We start from the raw sequence: 22,239 nt of genomic DNA, 5'->3' as shown, positions 1-22,239 counted from the left end.
GCTCACCCTGCCGCGACTCCTGTGAAATGGTCATTCAACCCCCAAAGGGGTCCTGACCCCAGGCTGAGAATCACTGAACTAGAAAGCAGCAGAACAAGAAATTTGGCTCGGGGTTCTTCATAAAGTGGGCAGTCCGGGATTGAATGGTGTAGGTCCTCAAGGACCAAAATTCTGCAAATGCAGTAATATTTTTCCTTTGGTTTGTTTTATAACAACCAGCTAAAACCGTCGTTTTCATTGACTAAAAGTGTCACAATTTAAGGACTGCTCTAAGGCTGTGATTAGTAATGCTTCCTAAGTAGGGCAATCATAAAACTTATGTGAAAGCCCTTTTCCTCACTATGATTGGAATGTGATTAATATATGCTATATAAAAATGAATATTGCCTGTAGCAACGTGATATATTTCAGGGAAACATATTTAGCATTGCAGTTTTGCCATGAAATGCACTTTATTTTTCTTTCTGAAATATCAAGAGCTACTTTGGTGTAGTGGTTAAGACTGTGGACTCTAGCGTGCCCGGAATGATTTCCTGCCCCTCCACGTGCAGCCAGCTGGGTGACCTTGGGGTCGCCACAGCACTGATAAAGCTGATTCGACTGAGCAATAATATCAGGGCTCTCTCAGCCTCACACCCCTCACAGGGTGTCTGTTGTGAGGAGAGGAAAGGGAAGGTGAATGTAAGCTGCCTTGAGACTGCTTCGGGTAGAGAAAAGTGGCATAGAAAAACCAACTCTTCTTCCTCTTCAGTAATATCAGGGCTCTTTCAGTCTCACCTCACTCACAGGGGAGATGAAACGAAAGGCAATTGTAAGCCGCTTCGAGACTTCTTCGGGTAGAGAAAAGCGGCATATAAGAACCAATTCTCTTCTTCTTCAGTAATATCAGGGCTCTCTCAGCTTCCAGATGTCACAAATGCGCCACCTCCACCTCCACCAATGCCCTGCCCTTGCACCCACCTCCCACTCCCTTCTTATGGGGGACGGGAAGTGCTTTTTAAAAATGGAGAATAACCTGGAGCAGCAAATAGGCGGACAGGCACCTCAGCTGAGATTGTCTGTGCCTCTATGAAGATTCGGATAGGCATCTAAATGAATGTCTATTTTAAAAAATGGCGATCACTGGAAGTTCTTCTGTCAATCAGCCATGCCGGGAGGGGATTGGCTGGCCAAAATGATTGACACTGGTAGGCAGGCCAAAGCACAACAAGACTAAAACGGGAAAAGGGGCCAGAAACATGCGAGACAGCTCGAGAAGTGTGGAGTGCTGGTGAGTCACAATTATTTTTCGGGCTTTGCAATACAGCAGGCTTCATGCTACAATGCCCAGTGTGGGGAAGAGTCCTCAATATTCACATATGAAACTGGACTCAGTTCTACAGTGGGTTGATGTGAAGGATGCAACCATAGAGAAGTACATTAGTCCAGAGCTCCAATATAGCAAAGGGGGAGAGTGACACTAAATCACAAAATGAAAAAAGAGGCAAGGTGCAAACAACAACAGTGGCCCCAACAATATTAGAAAGAGCAGAGACCCAGGTTCCAACTCTTACTCTGCCATGAACACCTGGTGAGAGATCTTGGCCCAGACACTTTCTCTGATTCTGCATTGAACAGGGGGTTGGACTAGATGGCCTGTATGGCCCCTTCCATGATTCTATGATTCTAGCCTACCTCACAGTGTCGTTATTTTGAAGGTAAAAATAGAGGAAAAATAGAGGAATGGGGATTTGGGAATGATGTTGTAAACAGCTTTGGTTGGTTATTGTGAAAGAAAGCAGGGTCTAAATATCTGATTTTTTTCAAATGTAGAAATTGTAAAGTCAAGGCTTTCAAAATCCCAGAACTTTTATATTTTTCTAAGACTGGCCCCTTCAGTTCACTTTCAGTGTTTTGGTGCTGTTCGCTGAAGAATTTGGAAAATGTTCTAGGGCAAAGCAAGCTCCTTTGTACACAGGAGAATCCTTTCTCATTAGGAGAAGATCAGCCAGGCAGAATGATGGCACAGCCCGTGTGCATTTGCTGCTCCCACCACTGACCGTATTCGACTTGGAAACCGGCCATGACTGAAATGTCCCATTGGACTGCAAAGTCTTCAAACACAACTGAAAACTGAACCTGGGTGCAAAAGGGTCGAGGTGCAAAACAGCCGAGCAAAAATGCCACAATATCTTCTTGTGAGTCAAATGTGTTCCTGTATCATCACACCATTTGGAGCCTGGCTTGATTCCAAGGGGCTATTTTATACGTGCCCATTTTACAGTCTCCCAAAGAGTGAGAGGGGTTCCCCAAGCCATCTTCAGTGCAATTCTAACCATAGTTCCATCTTCCTAAACCCACTGACTCCTTCAGGGCTAAGGATGACATTTGAGTCTAAGTGGGGATCCAAAACTAAATCTCTAGAGTTCAAACCCAACACTAGCTCTCATTTTAGGCAACATGCCCAATTATAATCAGTGCTGGCTGTCACAATCAGCCTGCGGGGCCCTGCAGGGAAGCCTTTTTCAATCTTCGGACCCTGGAGGAACACCTGGAATATTGTTCAGGCTTTGAGGAACCCCAGAAGCGGTGCCCTGCCCCTTCAGAGAAGTGGGTGCAGAAGTCAAATGCAAGAGCCAGCCAGCCAGCCAGCCAACCAACCAACCAACCAACCAACCAACCAATCAATCAACCAACCAACCAACCAATCAATCAATCAATCAATCAATCAATCAATCAATCAATCGTTCACCATGTTTCCATTGTAGAGAAAGAGATTAAGCCTGTAGAGCACTAGTTCTCAACCTTCTTAATGCCACGACCCCCTTTGGTTTGCCACTGCCGGTGGTGGCAGCAATTTACATGGTGGCAGTGGAAGTGGTGGTGGCGGTGCGGCGGCCTCAGAAACCCCTGGGAAAAGGGTCAACCCCAGGGGTTGCGACCCCCAGGTTGAGAACTGCTGCTGTAAAGAAACAGGTGGAGTGGGCTCCAGTGACGTCTAGTGATGTCAGTAGCCACCCAAACTTCTGGGAAAGGTCACATGATCCCTGAGGAGTTTTTGCATAGCCCCAGGGTTCCACTGAATCCTGGTTGGGAATCCCTTCTGTAGGGTTTTCAAGGCAAGAGATGAACTGAGGTGGTTTGCCCCTGCACAGCAACCCTGGACTTCCTTGGTGGACTAACCACCGAGGCAAGGACTAACCAGGGCTGACTCTGCTTAGTGTCTTAAGACCTGAATTCATCAGGTTCTCTTGGGCTCTCCTGGTCAATGTAGAATTTAGAATTAGGCTTTGTAATCCTCAAAAAGGAGGTGATATCTTTTGCTCATTTCTGTTCCTTCATTGCATGGAAAGAAAACTTGGTTAATAAGGAAAGGAGAAAATTGCACTTACCTGCCTGAGAGCATCTGGCCAGTTTAGTACCTGGAGTAGCTAGCTTTTATAATAGTTTACTCTCTGTCATTCCAAGACAGGGAGGCTGGAAGGAAGATGGCATTTTTGCATACAAGAGAAACTGATAACACAAAGCTATGGTTTCCCCCCCCCCCTCCAAAATCATATCAGTTGGCAAACCCTACAAAATATATATGCACATTGCAGACTGATAATGTGTAAATATCTTTAATTTAAAGCCCGTGGAGGATGCAGAAATGAGGGCAGAGGGCGGGGAGGCAGGCAGGAGCAGAGTTAACCTTCAAGCATGGGGTGGAGGATCATTTTTATAATGGTTTTGCGCAAGCAGCTGTCTCGTCTGCTGGTGATTTATACCAGTTGCACAAAGACCAATGTAGAAGCAGTGGCTGGTTATGTCAATCACTCCTTTGAGGACCTGCTGTTGCCATTCTCATGGAAATGAGAACAGGAGTGTACATCTGAAGTGGGGTTGGAAAAGGACCTGCCATTTATGGATTTACTGCATTTCATAGGCAGTCAAGTGCTGATAGGAATGGACGCTTTGGGGTTCGTTTTCTGAAGATGAAATAAACATAATGGACATCTTCCTTCTAATTTGAGTTGGGACCATTAGTCCCCCAACTTGTAGGGTTGCCAACCTTACAGTAGGGTGCTGCAATTCTCCTAGAATTATAACTGACCTCCAGACTTACAGAGCTCAGTTCCTCTGGAGGAAATGGCAGCTTTCAAGGGTGGAGTCAGATCTTGCTGAATTCTCTCTACAATCCCCAAATGTCACATTTCCCAGGCTTCTTCCTAAATCTCAAAGGATTTCCCTATCTGGAGAGAGAATTCTGAGTGACTAGCTGGAGCCATTTACAAGCCAGAATGCCCAGTCTGTATGCCAAAGAGAAGATGGTATAATTTTCTTCTCCCCGTCCAGTCCTTTTGCTGTTCTGTACCATTTGTTTGGGCTTTTTAGCATCTCACATCTGAAAAGTTGGCTGTTGCACCATTTACCCTGGATCCACATCATGGTATTATATTATTAAAATAGTACCAAATGAACTCACCAAATGAGGGGCACTCCATGGTTAGAGCTTCTCCATTGTGACAATCCCTCATTTATTCATATCTTCTTTTTTTCTTTTTTTCTATCAATTCTCAACCTGTTATATGTCTCTTGGGTTTTTTTCCTACTAAAAGAGATTCCGACTCTCTTGGGCTGCACTTACTTGGTTTATTCCATTGTGGATCCTGCTGAATTCAGATCGATTTGAACTCGGGTCTTCTTCTATCATTGAAACAGAAAGTGTTCTGCATGTGATTAGGGAAGCTCAGAAGGGAGGCGAGCCAAGTGCTGCAGGAGCCTCTTTCTTTTCTTGAAGGGGTAGGGAGAGGACTGGAGACAGCAGAGGAGGTGTAATAAATTCAAGAGGCAAATCTCGGCCGAGAGAAGTTAGGACTTCTGGAGCTTCTGCTGAGAGAAATTAGGGCTTCCCCTTTAAGGGAGGCCTTGCAACATGGGAATGAGGAGGCCCTGAACTGATGCCCTTGCCAATCAGGGCTTTTCTAGAGTGTTGGAGACTCGGGACGAGCACCTTTACTCATGCCAATTTTTCAAATATCAAGTGTTATATCCACTCCAGGATATCATGGGGGGAGAAGGTAAAGGGAAAGGTATCCCCTGTGCAAGCACCGGGTCATGTCTGACCCTTGGGGTGACACCCTCTAGCGTTTTCATGGCAGACTCAATACAGGGTGGTTTGCCAGTGCCTTCCCCAGTCATTACCGTTTACCCCCCCAGCAAACTGGGTACTCATGGGGGGGAAAGGTAGGGTCAAAACGGATCAGTCATGCTTGTTGCAGAGGGAAAGCTTAAATCGGCCAAAATCAAAATGGAAATCGCATTCAGTGTAGATGGCAGGGATTGAATCGACCTGGGATTGGAAGAGAAGCTCTGTGCAGATTCAGCCTTGGACGCCTTTTGAAAACTCAGTTGTACACTGTGTACCAGGTAACACAATCGCCATGTTCGGTTTTATCCAAAATATTAAAGAATGAGTGAAGACTGGGGAGGCGAGACTTTATTTGGCAGAAGCCATGCTCACTCTTCTTCTAAACAAGGCTTTCCCCATCTGACCTTACTAATACATGTGATATAGAACATCGACTGAGAGGTCTGCAGTTTTTAAGCAGAGGCTAGATAGTCATCTGACAGATATGCTGATTTTTATGAACTTAGGCAGAGTGTGAGTGGGTGGGCAGGAAGGGACATGCCAGTGTTTGCCTCTTCTCGCCCTTTCTTGCCAGGGAATCGCTGATCTCCACTGTGGGGTGGTCGGTGAATTTCCTCCAGGCCAGGCTGGATTCTGGAGATTTTCTCATTTCTAGTTTTCTGTTGAGCAAACTAGGGGCCATTTCGCACGGCTTCAAAATAGCACAATGGTTGCTAATTGAAAACGCTACTAATTTGGCATTACCCACGACGTCGTAGACAATCTGCAACAATCCTGAAACCGACCCGCCAAAAGCGCTTCGTTGTGGCGCTTTCAGGGGAATCCAGAAAAGTGGATTCACCCTCCGGATAGCGATACACTCCTGCAACCAATCTGCAACAGTAGCGCTAAAGACCTGTGCGTTACCATTGTTGCTGGTTCTTCAAAGTCCCTCCCCCTGGCTCTCTCCTCCAAACTTCCGGCGAAGCGATCGCCATTTTTTTTTCTCCGAGCGAGTGGGGATAAACGCACCGGCGAGCCTCTTTCTGTTTAGAGGCTTCCCTGGCTTCAGTCCTTCACCTTTAGTCACTAAGCACAAACCACTTAAAAGCCCGTTTGCTGAAATAAAGTCCCTTTATTTTTTACACATAAATTCAGCCGAAAATCGAGCCCGTGAGAAGGGGGGGGGAATTTTTTTTTATCACTCGAGGCAGCGTGCAAACGATCATACAATCAAACGACAGCTCACATTAGGCAGCTGGATGGGTCTCTCCGTAGCAACGAATCTACCTAGATTCGTTGCTATGGGTCTGTATTTTTTAAAAAAACCTTTCTTAAAGGGAATGGGGCTGTTTGGGAGCATGCTAACGGCTGCCCATTGGCTGCTTGACGGCCAGGGGCGGGACGAGCTTGGCAATAGCGCTTCCTTTCTAGCGATTTCTGCCGAGACCGGAAGCCTGTGGGAAACGCTAAAAAACGCAACTGATTCCACTACAAAGCCAGGTGTGCAAAACGACGAATTCCACTATTTTAAATGGCGATTTTTCATTCCGCAAACAATTTGCAACAAAGATCCCCGTGCGAAAAGGCCCTAGATTTTGTAATGGTAGATTCCAATGGGGAGCCATGTTGGTCTGAAGTAGCACAATAAAATCATGGTCCAGTAGCACCTTTAAGACCAACAAAGATTTATTCAGGGCGTGAGCTTTCGAGTGCAAGAACTCTTTGTCAGATTATGATCTTCTTACATATTCCCTGTCATGTAAGAAGATCATAGTCTGACGAAGAGCGCTGGCATTCGAAAGCTCACACCTTGAATAAATCTTTGTTGGTCTTAAAGGTCCTACTGGACTCTGATTAGATTTTGTAATGTTAGCCAGTTTGGTTAATATTTTGCAGAAGTTTTTGTATGATCGGCAATCCCACACTTAAGCTACAGTTCCAAGAATCCTTTCCTGGGACTGAGTTCCACTGAATTAAATGGGACTTATGTCTGAGTAGACCCACTTAAGAGTGCTTCTTTGGATGTGAACCAATAAGGAACTAGATTAAAGTTTGATCTGAGAGCCCAAAGGTGAACTGAATCCTGTGGACGGCCAATTCTGTCCTTTATTCTTAGTCTTCGATAAGTTATTTTCAATTTCTCTTCATGTTTAATTTAGCTAGGAGCAAAAGGGGCACACCCTTTCCTATTCTGCCAAATTAAACAATGGAGTCACTTGCTTTTATAAGTGTCTTTCTCCTAGGACTGAATAAACAACCATGTAGTCTGTCACTCCAATACATAGTCTAATTGCGGAAGCGTATTTTTTATTGCAGTCCTAGAAAGAGTCAACGGTTTCAGTGGTAATATATTAAAAACCTCGCATGATTGGTAACATTGCTAAACTGCACAAAAGGCAAAGGGCTTCCAAAGCATTCAATGAGAAAGATTAAGGGACCAAGCCCTATGAAGATAGGTTGAGGGACTTGGGAATGTTCAGCCTGGAGAAAAGGAGGTTGAGAGGGGACATGATAGCCCTCTTTAAGTATTTGAAAGGTTGTCACTTGGAGGAGGGCAGGATGCTGTTCCCATTGGCTGCAGAGGAAAGGACACCCCATAATGGGTTTAAACTACAAGTACAACGATATAGGCTTGATATCAGGAAAAAAATTTTCACAGTCAGAGTAGTTCAGCAGTGGAATAGGCTGCCTAAGGAGGTGGTGAGCTCCCCCTCATTGGCAGTCTTCAAGCAAAGGTTGGATACACACTTTTCTTGGATGCTTTAGGATGCTTAGGGCTGATCCTGCGTTGAGCAGGGGGTTGGACTAGATGGCCTGCATGGCCCCTTCCAACTCTATGATTCTATGATTCTATGATTCTATGATTCTATGATTCTATGATTAAGTACTTGCTTGGCCATTACCAATGCAAGTGGCTATAGACAGTATGAATCTATGACTTGGTAAAGAACCAATATAGTATAAGCTTGGCAAATTGCCAGTTTATGGCTTGGTAAAGTATCAATCTATAGTTTGGTAAAGTACCATGCATGGCACTGGCTTGAACCACCCCACCTATGGCGGGGGGGCAGCAGAGTTGCCCCGAGTTGGCTGGCCAGGAGTAGGGTACATGTCCAATAATAAGTAAGTAAGTAGATAGAAGATGGATGGATAGATGGACGGACGGACAGACAGACAGACAAGAGTAGCTCACTGTACAAACATTTCTGCTGTTCCCAATAACATTCCTGAAGGAAGTTCCAAGACCACCCTCTTGTATGGTATTTTCCCCCCCTTAGCATGCAGCATACCCTTTGAGCCCTCTGTTTCCCCATCTGTGCAGTTCAAGGGTACGGGCGGGCTTTCCAACTCTGAAGTTTTCTGTTGCAAAAAATCTTAAAGAGGTTGAGTGGTCATATACTCCAGAATACAAATATGCATTTCTGGGTGTGTGGGAGAAGAGGCCGTTTCATTAGACTGTTTGATGAGGTAATACTTCCTGCAGAACCACTCAGTTAAGCAGCTGTTCAGCAAAGAGATTTTAATTGACCACATTTTGTTATGCCTGAGATAAACGCCCATGCAAGAACTTCCTGATAATTCGCTCTAAGGAAGTCCTTGTGTCTCTGTGAGGGTTATATGCAAACAGAGAACAGTCCATCAGGGGCTGTGGATCAGTGGTAGAGCATCGGCTTAGCATGCAGAAGATCCCAAGTTCAATTTATTGTCTTTTCAGTAAAAAGGATCAAAGAGGAGGTTAGAATAGCCAGCTCAGCTGCTCATTCAGCTGGCTGGGGGGAGGGGGACTTATCAGGAGAGAGAGAGAGAGAGAAGCCAAAGCTATACAGATACACCGGGCATATCCGCACATCTAAAAATATAGCTTTATGGCAGGATAATGGTGTAGCGCTAAAAATAATCGCACCTCCAGCCACTCTTCACCTTCTGCTTGTCTCACTTCCATCTGCCACCTTTTTGCACTTGTTACACTCCACATGCCTGCTTGAAATGGCGGAAGAGAGCAACGCACTTTACACACAACTCTCTTCTACCTGTCAATCAAGCCTGGCAACCAATCCCCTTTTCCAAACTTTTAAAGGGCTCACAATGCCTACATTAAAAAAAAAAAATCCAAACTTTCTTTGTTGAAACGCCTATGAATCTAATCATAGATGCATGGTGCTTTTTGAATACCAGCCATTATGGACTCATGAGTCTTGATACTGAAAAAAATAATCTCGTTCCTGATGGGGGGAATTTAAAGAGGCATGCCTTGTGTGACAACTTGGTAAAAAATATTTTTGGCTTTGCCTGCACACTTGTACGCCTATTCATTGCTCCAGGCAGTTTGCTTTAAAACAAAAACAAAAAACCCGTCCCGGGAGAAAGGAGAGGGAGGCAGGTGCAAAGGCGGGACATTGGAGGTGCAGATAGCGCTTCTTCCATACATTTTTTTAGTATGTGGCTTGCTGTTTGCTCTCCTGTAGCTCATGCTTTTTAGGTTGGGGAATCTACTTTATACAATCCCCCAGCTAGAGCTTTAAAATGGGGGATGAAGCTAGTGATTTGCTGCTTGGACACTGGATGCTGGTGATGTCATGAGAAATGCCAAAAATGTAGCATCTTCACAAGGTATTTCATAATATTTATGGTGTGCAGAAAGGCCCACCGTGACATCTAGGTGATGCTCAGATATTTTGGAAAAAAACTCTATGGAAGAAAATATTTTTACCATAGAGCTTTTCCCAAATACGAGAGCACCACCAAGAAGTTACAGCTTGATGATACCATTTCCTGTGAGCACCAGAAGTGATATCTTCACACCACCTGGGCTTTCTTCTCCTTCCTGGTAATCCCCTCTCATCCCTTATCAGTTGCCAAGAGGAGGGACTTGGCACACCGCTAAGAGGTGATGTGAAAGATCTCCGAGACTCTGGAGAGCCACCGTTAGTCAGAGTACTGCATGTTGTATGTATAAACTGTTGGGAAAAATCAGATTTCCTTAGCAGAGTTATTATATAAATAATGAGACCAGACGAGGCAGGTTTACTGTATATAAAAAGACAAACTTTACTAGCTAAACAGGGTAAGGGCACTGGAAGTAAAAAAGAAAATACTTAGCTCATTACAGGAGCTGTCTACCTTAGCTGCTACATGGTTGAGATTCAAGATGGATCTACTTCTCTGCCCAAAGCAGAGTTTTTCTCAAACAAAGAGAGGAAGTAGAATTCTTTCTCTTCCTGCCAAACTTGCGTACATGACAAACCAGAGTCAGGCCATGGCCGGGAAGCTAGGAAATTTACATTTGAAAACAGACCATTTGACCCACTCTGCCTGTCCCACTAGCAACAAGTGTAAACAAACAGTTTAACCCTTTTGACTGGCAGTCTGTGGCTGGCTCTTGCTAAATGACAAAGTCCAACAAACCCCTTCTCAAGAGTTAGCCACTGACATCAAACAATCCTAGCTCATCTCTAAGATTCTCAAATCTCCTTTTATCTAATGGTTTAGTCAACACATCAGCAATCATATTGTTAGTAGTACAGTACACAACATCAATAAGTCCTTCTTTGAACTTCTCTCTTGCAATTGCTATCTTGATTGCGACGTGCTTCGTCCCATTCTTCATGTTCTCGCCTTTGATCATTGCGATACAGGCTGCATTGTCCTCATACATTGTGACTGGCTTAGGTTCATCTACACCAAAGTCCTTCAGTAGACCTATTATCCATTCAAGTTCATTGCATGCATTGCAGGCTGCTATGCCTTCTGCCTCTGCAGTTGATCCAGCTATCAGATGCTGTCTTTTACTGGTCCAGTTGATCAGGTTTCCGCCGTAGAAGAACAAATATCCACTTGTAGACTTCTTTTCAAACTTGACTTCATGCCAGTTTGCGTCCATATATCCCACTAGTTGTGGTTTTGCACATGGTGATATCTTCAACTTCAAGTCTGCACTTTTGTTGAGATACTTTGCCATTCTTATTACAGCTTTCCAGTCATAGTGATCAGGAGAGTTGACTTTTCTGCTCAAGATCCCTACTGCAGCTGTAATGTCAGGTCTGGTAACATTACTCATGTATAACAACTTTCCAATGGCTTCTCTGTATGCCTTGTTGTTATCCAGTGTTTGTCCATCAGGTAAGGACATGTAAGCTGTATCTAGTGGAGTGCCAATTCCGTCTTCTTCTTTGATGCCCATTGACTTAACAAAGTCCATTATTTTGTGTCTTTGGCTAAGTAGAAATCCCCCGTCTGTGGTCCTTTCCACTTCAATTCCAAGGTAGGTACTTATGTCGCCTAGTTGCTTGACTTCAACATGTTTATTCAAGCATTCAATAATTTCTTTTGTTTCCTCTTTGTTTCCGCAACATAAGAGTAGATCATCAACAAATACAAGTATGTATTGATATTGTCCATTTTTAATTCTGGAGTACAGACACGGTTCTGCTGCTCCTTGTTTGAATCCTTGTGCCTCGAGTAGGCTGTTGAGCTTCTCATTCCAAGCTCTAGCAGCTTGCTTTAGTCCATAGATACTTTTGTGCAGTTTACACACAGTTCTTGGATCCATAATTTCACTCCCAGGTGGTAGATCCATGTAGATTTCTTCAGTTAATTCTCCATTGAGAAATGCTGATTTGACATCCACTTGCTCTACTGCCATGTTTCTTGATGCAGCTATGCTGAGCAGTGTTCTTATTGATGTGTAATTGACAACAGGTGCATAAGTATCAGTAAAGTCAGTTCCAAATTTCTGGGTATATCCTTTTGCTACTAAACGTGCTTTGTATCTGTCCACGCTTCCATCGGGTAATCGCTTTATCTTGAATACCCATTTGCATCCAACTGTATTCCTTCCAGCTGGCAATTTGGTGTATGACCATGTTTGGTTGTTGCGAAGAGAATCAAGCTCTTCATCCACTGCATCCAGCCATTTGATCCTTTCACTCATTGGAAGATTCATCATCTCTTCCCATGTTGACGGTTCACATTGATCTGGTGCTTTGACTTGACAAGTGTAACGTTTTGCAGGTATTCCTTTATTCTGTCTTTTCGACCTCCTCACAGCAGGTGGCGCTGTCTCATCTGCTTCTTGGGTTGCCCCTTCCGGTTGGACATTATCATGTAGTTTTGTGTCTTCACCAGCAGATGGCGTTGCCCCTTCTGTCTGAGTAAGGCGATGTAGTTTGGCATTCTCTTCACTGGGTGGCGCTGCCCCTTCTGCTGAGCTTGCTCTTTGTTCCCGAGCATTAGCTCTGGTGGCCGCCATCTTCACCCATTGAGTGAAGCTGCTTGCCTCATTGTTCCTGCAATCCTCTTCTCCTGTAGAGAAATCCTGTAAAGAAAACTGCTTGGTACAATTCTCATCCACGAACACAACATGTTTTATATCAACTTCAAAAGTTTTAGGATTCATGACTCTAAATCCTTTGTTGTATGAATTGTAGCCTACAAAAATTCCCAGCTCAGTTCTGGGATCCAACTTTCCACGCTTTTGCTTCGGCACATAAGCATAAACCTTAGCTCCAAAAGTTTTCAAATGTCCCAGGCTAGGTTTTCTGCCATTCCAGGCCTCATATGGTGTTTTGCCAATCACTTTTGAATGTGATATATTGTACAAGTAAGTTGCTGTATTCACAGCTTCAGCCCAGCACACATCAGGCAAATTTGAACCTAATAACATGCATCTAGCACTTTCCATCAAGGTTCTATTAAATCTCTCTGCAGTTCCATTCAATTCTGGGGTGTATGGGACAGTCTTCCCATGTGAAATCCCCTCTTGCTCAAGATAGTTTTCAAATGCAAAATTGCTGAACTCAGAACCTCCATCTGTAATTAAACATTCAGGAACTTTTGAGAATTTTGTCTTTAAATAGCTTACATAAGTTTTAAATTTGTCCAAAGTTTGATCCTTTGTTTTCAGGAAGTACACACAAGCATATTTTGTTCCATTATCAATTATAGTGAGAATATATCTTGCTTTTCCAGCAGATGCGGTAATGGGACCGATCAAGTCAGCATGGACCCTCTCTAGAAGCTTGTATTCCTTGTTCTGAGAGTTCCTTTGTTTGCTGCACATGGTGGGCCTTGTTGCCTTTCCCATGAGACAAATTTCACAACCTTTCCTGGACATTTCACATTCTACAATCTTATAATCAACATCACACAAAGATTTCTTAACAGATTCAAAGTTTCTGTGTCCCATTCGCCTATGAAATGCATAAATACAGTTCCTATGCTTGCAAACATCCCTGTTTACATTCAGCAGTTTATGCTTATCTTCCTTATCATATCCTTCCATTTCAGCATTCAGAAAATAAAGATTTCCTCTTTCTGTAGCTTTAAATGTCTCATCCACAGCAGAATCATAAATTAGCCATTCATTTCCTTTTACATGAAATTCAAAATTTCCTTTAGCAAGTCTGGATACAGAAATCACATTGAGCTTAGCATTGGGAACAAAGAAAGCATCTCTTATACTGTAGTGCACAAAATTTCCACTAATCCCTTTACATTTGAAAGATATAGTTCCTCTTCCAATGGCTCTAATTTCTTGACCATCCACAGAATACAGAGACTCAGAACATTCCTCAAAATTAGTAAACAGACTTTTCTCATTTGCTAAAACAACCTCTGATCCAGAATCTAAGCAAAATTTTAATTCTGTTTCACAAACAATATTGTCTTTTTCAGTCCCACACAACTGATTCACAGACAGAGTTAACACGTGCCTTTGGCCTTTGTTCTTATCAGCTTTAAAGTCCTTTCGCTGAGATCCACTCTGTACATTAGAATCTGTCTGGTCCTTATTCTTATTTTTCAAGAATTTCCTACACACATTTTTCTTATGACCAGATTTTCCACAGTAATAACACACAATTTCTTTCTTATTTAATTGTAGCACAGATGTGCCTTTTGAACCTTCAGCTCCATGCTCTGTAGCATTCACATCACTCTTCAGCAAATAGTCAGTAGTATAATCCACTGTAAGATTGTCCTTACACATCAAATTGTGAACTCTGGCTTCATATTTTTTCGGTAAAGATCCAAGTATAACATTAATTATCAACTCATCCTTAATATCATGTCCAATTTTCTTCAGTCTGTCTGCATATTCCAACAGCATGTTTAAATGTTTACTTAAGTCCCGTCCCTCTTCTAATCTTGAAGTCAGAAATTTTACATAGAGAGATCTTTGGGATAGTGCAGAGTTATTCTGATATCTCTCCTCTAATTTTTTCCACATTTCTTTTGCTGATTTTGCCGTTAAGAACAGCCTTGTCTCAGAGTCTTGAATTGCTCCAGAAATAATATGCATTGCAGCATAATTATCCATTTCAAACTGTTCATACTCTGGGGCATTCTCATCTGGAAAATCTTTCTTTATAGTATGGATCAATCCATTCATTCCTAAGACATTATGTACTTTGAAACGCCATGAAATAAAGTTGTCTTGAGTTAGAAATGGCAAACATTGGGTTGAGGAGGAATTTAATTTTGGAGTAGGGGTACTCTTTACTTCCCTGTTTTCTCCAGAATCAGGATCATGTTCTTCTCCAGTTGGGGCCATCTCGGCTGGCTGCTGCTGCTGGCTGCTTTCCAGATATCCACACACGCACACACAGGCTCAGCTCCCGTTTCCTTTGCAGAAGGTCAGCGCGGGTCTTTCTTTTTGCACAGCTATCAAAGAGACTTTTCTCAAGCTCTTAGCTCTGGCTTAAAAAGACATTAATCCGTCTTCTTCTTGCAAAAAAAACTCAGGACGATCTCCAATAAGAAAAATGCAAAAAATGCTTTTTCCTTCCTATCCTGTTCTAGCTTTTTTTTTTTTAAACTTCACTGCCAGGTCTCAAAAATTCAGACATGCACAGAAAAAAACATCTGGGCCACCATAACCTTTATGTTGGGAAAAATCAGATTTCCTTAGCAGAGTTATTATATAAATAATGAGACCAGACGAGGCAGGTTTACTGTATATAAAAAGACAAACTTTACTAGCTAAACAGGGTAAGGGCACTGGAAGTAAAAAAGAAAATACTTAGCTCATTACAGGAGCTGTCTACCTTAGCTGCTACATGGTTGAGATTCAAGATGGATCTACTTCTCTGCCCAAAGCAGAGTTTTTCTCAAACAAAGAGAGGAAGTAGAATTCTTTCTCTTCCTGCCAAACTTGCGTACATGACAAACCAGAGTCAGGCCATGGCCGGGAAGCTAGGAAATTTACATTTGAAAACAGACCATTTGACCCACTCTGCCTGTCCCACTAGCAACAAGTGTAAACAAACAGTTTAACCCTTTTGACTGGCAGTCTGTGGCTGGCTCTTGCTAAATGACAAAGTCCAACATAAACATGGGTCAAAATGACAGCTCCACAGGTCTGCGAAGAATAGTTGGGTTGTATACTTCCCTTTTCTCTACCCTAAGGAGTCTCAAATCAGCTTACAATCACCTTTCCTTCCTCTCCCCATGATAGGGACCTAGTGTGGTAAGTGGGTTTGAGAGAGTTCAGAGAGAACTATGACTGGCCCAAGGTCACCAGCAGGCTTCCTGGGGAATTAGACCCGGTTCTCTGGGTTAGAGTCCACCACAATTAACTGCTACATCACACTGGCTGGAAAGACATCATGGGAAGGAAAGAGCTCCTACCTCTATGGCCCTATTTTTATTATTTATTTATCCTATGGCATATGTGTGGTATAGCCAGGGGGTCCTAGGCTTGTCTGGCAGCCAGGCAACAGATATTCAAAGGTGGCTTGCCATTGCCCACCTTCACATCATGGCCCTAATGTTCCTTGGAGGTCTCCCATCCAAATATTAGGGTTATCCAGGGTTGACCCTGCTGACTGTCCCAAAATGAACTGGTGTTTCATTCCATTGTTTTTAAAAATGGTTTAAGTGTAACAAATGAACACTATATTTTACTGTTCTTTGTATTAACAACTTATACTGTCTCATTTCTATATTTCTATCTTTATGAAAATAAAAAAAATATTTAAAAAATGGGAATCTGGATGTGTGTGGTGTGATATTGTGTGTTCTCTTGGCAGAAGGCTGATGCAAATCCTGGCTTATAAATGAACGTGCTTGTGTGAGGCACAATATTTTTCCAGGTACCAGCTAGATATTCAGGGGGGGATTTCACAGTCAGAGTAGTTCAGCAGTGGAATCGATTGCCTAAGGAGGTGGGGAGCTCCCCCTCACAATCTTCACGCGGCAGCCAGAGAGATACCAAGGCCAGGGCCTTCTCGGTCCTGGCCATGACCTGGTGGAATGAGCTCCCGGGGGAGTTGCAGGCCCTGCAGGAGCTTTCAGCATTCCGCAGGGCCTGCAAAACGGAGCTCTTCCACCAAGTTGTTGGATGAGACTGGGCCGCAAGGAAGATCTGCCCCCCTTAATAAAATAAATAACATAAAATAAACACCGCCGGCGTTCCAGTGCAGCTGCCGTTACGCAGAATCCGCCTGAGTATCTCAAAGCCACTCCAGGCATGGAGTCAGTTTCCTTTCCCCCTCACTTGGGACCACTTCTGTTCTTTGAAACTATCAAAAGCGAGAAAAGGATTCAAGGCCTTCCCACCTAAACATCTTCTGGTGATCTGGTGGAACGAGTAAAGGACCCTGCTGGAGATGTCAACTTTCCGCAAGGCCTGCAAGACGGAGCTCTTCTGCCAGGCGTACGGTTGAGGCCAGGGTGGAGTCCCGGTGTTTTCATTGGAGGATCCCCCCCCCCCCCACGATGCTTATAAGATCTGGCTCCTCGCTCCCAGCAGAAGACGGCATGGCCATCTGGCTGAACAGGGGAGGGGATGGATATTAGACAAGTTGAGTGAGAGGTCGCCATCTATTTTGCTATTCGCTATCGTGCTGTAAGGGGTGTTTTATGGGGTTTTATTGTATTTTTACTGTTTTTATCATGTGTAAACCGCCACAAGACCATTGGAAGAGCAGCGGTATAAAAATAATGAATGAATGAATGAATGAATGAATGAATGAATGAATGAATGAAACAATCAATCAATCAATCAATCAATCAATCTTTTCACATTTCCCCCACCTTCAAAAGCATGCACATAGAACCTGGCGGAGAAAGACAGATGAAGGGATTTGTGGAGCACTCTGGTTCGAGAAATTCCTGGAGATTTGGAAACGGGGCCTGAGGAGGGTGGCATTTGGGGAGGGGAGCAGCCTCAGGATGGTGCAATGCCCTCGAGACCCCCTCTGCAGTCTGGAGATCTGTTGTAATCGCAGGAGATCTCCTGGGCCGACCTGAAGGCTGGCAGCTCTAGTTCCTGTGCTCCTCTAGGCTAATAATCTTGGGCTCTCATCCCAGTGTTTGTTAGCTGAGAGAGAAAAAATTGAAAGGTCAGAAGGACTTCTGAAAACCAGTTGTCCCTGATTCTGTGTTCTCCAGAATTGGATTAAAGGCAATCATGGGAAATTGCAGGGTTTTATCAGCTGGAATAGTAGCAGGGTTAGTTTACATTTCAAGGCTCTGCCCACTCATCTCAACCCACAGCATTCTTACTCAGCGATTATGCCAATATTTGTGCAAAAATAAATGAGTTCCATATGGAAGGCACTTCTGTTTATGGCCAGCAGCACTTCAGGGATATTGACAGAAGCCTTTTATAATGAGGGCAGAGCTCACTTAGCCCACATGTCAGATGGTTAAGGCGAGAGGCTGATCGTGGCTAGGCAAAAGAAGAATTCTGGAGTCATTCAAGGTGTGATTGTTTGAAGGGGGGGGGAGGGAGGTTAGTCATTTAAAAGGGAGGATTAGGAAACAGCTGATACAGATGCTTAACCCTTTCTAACCCCCCTGATTTTAACCTGCAGATTTTACATATCAGGTCATCCCCCTGCAAGCCCCACCCCAAGCAGTTAATTTCTGATTTCAGAGCTCAGTGGTTGGGCGGGAAAGTGTCTTAAAATGAGGGTCGAGTAGCACCTTTTAGACCAACAAAGATTTATTCAAGGCGTGAGCTTTTGAGTGCAAGCACTCTTTCTCAGACTATGAACTCCTTACATCAGTGGTCCGCAACCTTTTTAAGGCTGCGGACCGCCTGCGATGGGGAGGGCGATCACCTGGCTAAATGTTTCATGAATCCAACACATCCCTGACTTTTTTTTACCTATAGGGCAATACAAGATATTAAGAGCACTCCCCATGATGGGGGAAGCTCTGCTTTTTGAAGGCCAGAAATACATATAGAGCTCACCCCCATGTTCAGTGAGGTGAGAATAAAACGTCCCCAAAACGTCCTCCTTGGATAAACAGAACAGAGCAATTATTCACAGAGGCTTCTGGGTAGGGTTGGGTGTCTCCATGGACCTCTGTGTTCCTGCCCTGTGCCAGTTATTGTCCGTTGAGGCACCAGTAGGATGTCATATTTCCATGAATCATAAAGGAATTTAGACAGCCATAGACTAATCACTCAATGACTTAAGCAATCACTTTCCACCCAACGCACAACATCTGCTTTCTTTTCTTGGCAAAGCATTTGGAAGAGAATTGCATTGTGAATGAAGATTGGCCAAGGCCCTAACCCAGGCCTGGAAACCAAATCACATGGTAGCAGCTTTAAAGTTGAGTGATTGAGCAGAAACAGTAATCGGTCATCTCCAGCCAAGTCCACTATGATGGTGGGACCATCCCGAGTGGGAAAGAGAAAGCTGAATGCCTCTTCTAAGAAAGCATTTTCTAATCTTAGATTTCAAGAATTCATTTTTAAATAATATGCTTCCTGATATATTGGAGGAGTGGCCAAACTGTGGTTCTCCAGACATCAATTGACTACAATTACCATGGTAATTGTAGTCCATGGACATCTGGAGAGCTACAGTTTGGCCACCCTGTATTAGAGGAACATTTTTAACAGAGAGCCCAATAAAGAACAAAGTGATAAAATATATCGAATTAGCTATTGATTTTTTTTATGATGAAAGACTTGGGATAGGACCTTTAACAGCTATAGATTTATACCAGCCTTTCATAAGCAACTAGCTCTTTGTAAAATAATTTATTGCTATTTTGTATTTGGATGTTTGTATACATTTTTTTTAAAAACTGCAGACTGACTAACAAATTGACTAAACTCAACCTTCCTTATTTGAATCTTGTTTTTATCATGTACATTCCAGGTTGATTTTTGTCAATATGGGCAAATTTTATACCGGTTTTTGTTGCTGTTGTTGCATATGAGCTGAATTTTTATCAAGGGAGGTTTTATCAAGGGAATTTTTATCAAGGGAACTTTTGACTCTGTTTCCAGAGAACCTCCTTGGGGAAACCTGGCCAAGATGAACATGGAGATATGGGGCCATTGCTATTTTTATTCAAGAAGCTGTACTCTTGGATAAGTTGTCAGGTTACAAACAGACAGACAGAATGTGGTTTATTGGCATAGTTCAGTTTATAAAATGATGATGAATCCAGCCCCAGTATTATCAACCATTATCAACCATGCCAGCACATGTCGGTAGAATTGTCCTTTTTCAAACTAAAATTCCATTGTTTAGATACTGTCACCAAGAAGGTTGCATTGTCAGATTAGATATGCTCTTACTGGGAGTTTAATTCCTAGACCTATTCCGCACGAGGAATTTGCCTCCTGGACAGCCTCTCATTGCTCATGGAATTTAGGGCTGCTTCCACATGACGTCAGCAGCAACTCGGAGCTCTGAAGTGGCTGGTGCAAGTTTTCATAAGATTTGTTCTGTTATGAGAGAAATCGCCAAATCCCGATTGCCCGCATCTTGCTGTGTTGCAATCCCAGGGTGCAAACAGAGGCAAGCCTGTGTGGAGGGAGAAACGTGCAACAGTAGCATTTTGCCCACCCTCGCATCCACCCTCACATCTGCATTTCTGTGTCAAGAATATATATATATAGTTTTAATGGCACGGTCTGAATGTCTGCGAGACCGCAATGCTACATGCCTTCATTAAAAATAAAATGTTTGCCTCACTGTGCTCAGTAATTTTGGGACCAGGCACCAAAAACTCATTCCTGTGTGTGTTTTCTGGTGGTGGGGTATTAACAGGAAAGGGGGAGGGCTGTGATGCAGCAGCCCTCTCTCCATTAGCTTGTACTCTGTGCTCTCTGTTTTAAATATTTACTGCCAACGCACAATCATTGGGGTCCTTTTACCATGGCCAGCATATCACAAATGTACCTGAAAATAAAGAGACACCGTTACAAGAATTCTGAAAAGAAATCAAAGGGAATGTTTCATTGTTGTGACGTGATCCTGCGGCAATGCAAATTAAAAAAAAATGTTTTGGTGTTGTGGCATTTCCCCATAACAATGCAGAAGTGCAGTTTTTTAAAAAAAGTATTTTTGGGGTTCAGGAGGAAGAAATTATGAGTCCCCAGAACAACTGCTGTGAAGGGATTGACAAGCCGAGGAGTGGGGAGAGAAGTTCGGGTTGTTCTCTCTTCTGGCTTCTCTCTGCCATCTTGTCAAGAAGCAAAAAGCTGTGATGAGGTGGCAGGAAAACATGGGAGGGGTCTCCAGTCAAGAAGCTTGCGATCGTGCATTGGCAAGCAGGAAGCGAAGTGTGTTTTATGCCTCTGTGTGGAATCGGTCTGAGAGATTGAAACTAACAAAGGAGTAAAACAAGGCTGTATCCCCTTTTCTTTTTAATCTCTTTATTAATGACCTTGCTCCATCCCTGCTATGCATAGATGGTCAATGCCCCAAATGGCTCAATTCATCTTCCACTGTTCCTTCATGCAGATGACACAGTTTTACTCTGCTGTTCACCTGTTGGGCTGAAGTGTCGTCTTTATCATTGTTTAGATTACGGCAAGATAAATAAGCTATCATTGAACTCCCCCAGGGGAGGGCAGTCTATAGATATAATAAATAAATAAACTGTGAAAAATCTAAGATTCTGGTTTTCTCCAAACCATGGAACCCCCTGTGTGGAACATCGGAAGTAATTACATCAAACAAGCGAGGCATGTCAAATGTACTTCCATTACAATGCAAGCTGGGCAACACATAGTAAATTTGCTATAAATGTAGCAGAAACGACTGCCTTAGCAATAACTCACTTCTTCTATACAAAATGAAATCAATTTGTGACCGCAGCACTTAGGGCCTTCAATGCTAAATCTTGCTTTCAGTTATTGAGAGGGGGGTCTCCGATCTGGATAGGTGCAGTCAGACAAATTGTTGCATGGACTACTGGGAGCCCCTCCCCCCCCCCCAAATGTGTCCCATATGCAGTTATGTGCTTGGAAACATATCAAAGACTGCTGACAACTAGAGCATGGCTGTTCGCTATTAAGTTCTGGCTCCATTTACTATTTAATCCTGATACAACTAATCTTACATTCTTAACACCCACTGAAAATCAGTTTCAATGGACAAACTTTATTGAGTGTAAAATTAAATCTATTGGAATCTGAAACATCTGCCTACGTAATCATAAAGTGCAGAGTCCTGGACACAGAATAGCAAGACCTTATTAGTGCTGCTAAGAAAACGTGTTCTCCTTCGAGCGTAGGCATTCCACCATATTTTGACCATGGATCATCATATTTCTATCACCCAAAAAACTCATAACACCGTAAAGGTTATATGCTTGCAAGGTTTAACGCTTTGCCCTCCGCAATAATGACAGGCAGATTTCTCTATATTCCCTATTTAAATAGACCAGGGTTTCTCAACCAGGGTTTCATGAAACCCTGGGGTTTCCTGACAGCTCTGGAAGGGTTTCCCAAATGGGTGAGAAATAATGTCTATATATATTTTTACATGTGTTAAACATTTATCAGGGGCAGTGGTTAGGAGTGCAGACTTCTAATCTGGCATGCCGGATTCAATTCTGCACTCCCCCACATGCAGCCAGCTGGGTGACCTTGGGCTCGCCACAGCACTGATAAAACTGTTCTGACTGAGCAGGAATATCAGGGCTCTCTCAGCCTCACTCACCTCACAGGGTGTCTGTTGTTGGGAGAGGGAAGGCGAATTTAAGCCACTTTGAGACTCCTTCAGGTTGAGAAAAGCAGCATATGGGCAGGATGCTGTTCCCATTGGCTGCAGAGGAAAGGACACACAGTATAGGTTTAAACTAGAAGTACAACGATATAGGCTAGATATCAGGGGAAAAATTTTCACAGTCAGAATAGTTCAGCAGTGGAATAGGCTGCCTAAGGAGGT

General features: G+C 43.3%; 1 protein-coding gene across 1 annotated transcript in view; it reads left to right on the top strand.

Moving 5' to 3' along the window:
• The first annotated feature begins 1,222 nt into the window (after positions 1 to 1,222).
• Positions 1,223 to 22,239, top strand: part of LOC143837334 (sushi, nidogen and EGF-like domain-containing protein 1) — a 44,309-nt gene continuing 23,292 nt past the window's right edge. The window contains exon 1 of the mRNA XM_077337021.1: positions 1,223 to 1,270. The gene's annotated coding sequence lies outside the window, so the exon portion shown is untranslated. The remainder of the gene's footprint in view (positions 1,271 to 22,239) is intronic.

Source organism: Paroedura picta, chromosome 5 (assembly GCF_049243985.1).
Source record: "Paroedura picta isolate Pp20150507F chromosome 5, Ppicta_v3.0, whole genome shotgun sequence".
Taxonomy (NCBI): Eukaryota; Metazoa; Chordata; class Lepidosauria; order Squamata; family Gekkonidae; genus Paroedura; species Paroedura picta.
This window is presented reverse-complemented; position numbering and strand designations above follow the sequence as displayed.